The sequence below is a fragment of the Castanea sativa genome, chromosome 12 (genome assembly GCF_040712315.1).
Source record: "Castanea sativa cultivar Marrone di Chiusa Pesio chromosome 12, ASM4071231v1".
Taxonomy (NCBI): Eukaryota; Viridiplantae; Streptophyta; class Magnoliopsida; order Fagales; family Fagaceae; genus Castanea; species Castanea sativa.
This window is the reverse complement of record NC_134024.1, coordinates 3,830,572-3,832,859: the sequence shown is the minus strand read 5'-3', so window position 1 is coordinate 3,832,859 and position 2,288 is coordinate 3,830,572.

Genomic DNA, 2,288 nt, shown 5'->3' with positions numbered 1-2,288 from the left:
ATTTTCAAGTAAAAATGTCCCTTAACATATCCTAATTGATATAGTACCATATTAAGACTCTAATTTAACTAACAAACCCTTTAAAACACATAGAATCAAGGAAATAAAATCCTATTTCCTAAAATTACAAAAATTACCTAAAAAAACAAAAATTAACAGATGATACATATAAAGTAAACCCTATATCTTATCCTATATTAGACCCTTTTACATCTACTTGAATGAAACTCGACCTTAAGTTTTTGAGGTTTTGAAACTTGTATCCTTGAGATGTCATTGGCCTCCAATTGATTTTCAACATCAATCAACAAAGGATTGAAGGCAAAATCAAAATTTGTTACTACCAAAAGTGAATAGTCTTAAATGTGTTGTCAATGGGATCCAGAGATTTGAGAGTTATGAGCTCACCTTCATATCTAACATCAAGTTAATCCTTCACAGTATTCAACTTATAATATTTGTCATTCTCCCCAATCAACTCCATATTTTCCTCTTGAGCCTCTTCAAGAACTTCTATAATATCACCTTCAATAGACAATCTTTCTTCAAATTGTTTGGCGTCCAACTCTTCAATGTTTGTCAAAACTTGATCTTGTTTGACTTCTTTTATTGAAATTTCTTTTCATCAATCTAAAATTAAATCTTCAATGAGCTGATATTGAGATTCTCACTATAATCCTCATCAAATAATTTTTTTCTCTATGACCTAAGCTGTGTAAATTAATATGTCATCAACTCATCATGATCAAGGGAAAAGGAAAAAAATTAACCATCAAATAATTTGTTTTCCTCTATGACTCTAATTTAGGCCAAAATGGGGTTTTACCCATTTCTCACAAACTTTCCAGAAAAATGCCCCATGTCTGAAACTATTTAGGGATATGCCCCTGTTTTGAAACAAATTTTTTAGAAAATCAAGTTTCAAATGTAAAACTCGATTTTTGGACAATTGAATTATAGCAAAATTGAACTTAGAATTTTTTTTTTTTTCTGGAACTCGAGTTCCACTTGAATATTTTCAAGAAACTCGAGTTTCATGAACTTGAGTTCCACAATTTTTTTAAAGTTTTAGTTCGTTATAGCTCGACTGTCCAAAAATCGAGTTTTAAATTGAAACTTGATTTTTAGAAAATCAAATTCAAAACATGGACATTTCCCTAAATAGTTTCAGACAGGGGACGTTTTGCTAGAAAGTTTTGGCGAAAGGGGAAAATGCTCATTTTGGCCCTTTGATTTAACTAACAAAGCCTTAAAACACTTAGAATTAAGGAAATAAAATCCTATATTCTATAATTAGGATAATAACATATAAAAATTATGAAAAAAAATTAACACAGTATGAATTAAACCCCATATCTTATCCTACATAGTATTTTAATAAAGGACCCGCTAGAGCATTTTTTCTAAATATATTTCCTATAAAAAAATATTTGGGGCATTCATTAATTTTTTCTAGAGAAACTTTGTCTGAGACTCACATGCTTGCATTTTCTAGAGAAACTTTACTAAGTAAACCACAAACAAGCACATAATTTTTATCATAACTAGCCGCGAACCCGTGCGTCATGCGTGATAATTATTTTTATGGTGGTTTTATTAATTTTTTTTTTACAATTTAAACTAATATAATAAAGAGTAATGTATTTTATAATCATATTTTTTTTATTATAGGAACAATCATAAATTATAAATATAAATTTTGTCGCGCCAAAATGAAAACAATACAATTTTTTCAGAAATTCAAAAGGCAAGTTAACAAAAATATTCATTTTTTAATAAAAGTTATTTATAACATTTTGTAAATCATTAAGAAGAACATAAAATTTGGAAATTATTCTTTTAGTTTTAAACAAACTTTTTCAAACTTTATTTTTTCTGCTTACAATCCAAAATATTGAAAAACATAACTAAAAAAATTAATAAAACTTAACAATGATTAATTGGACCAATTAAGAAAACAATTTTCTATTGATAATCTATTAAAGTTATTTTTTTGTAGAAATTGTAATTTCGTCCACCCAAAACATATTATCAGATAAACAATTATTAGCAAAATCTAAGAATTAAAATTTTTATATATACATTGTTATAAAATAATAATAAAAATAAAATTGCAAAAGCTAAAATTTGTCACCCATCCGATTATTTTTGTTTGGTTACCTTTTGCTTTTCTCTAAATAATAATAAATGGTATTATAGAGTACCTTTTGCTTTTTCTAATACAACTATTAGGAGTATTTTGTCCACCACAAAGGATTAAAAAATAAACAAAAATTAGTAAAGTCTCA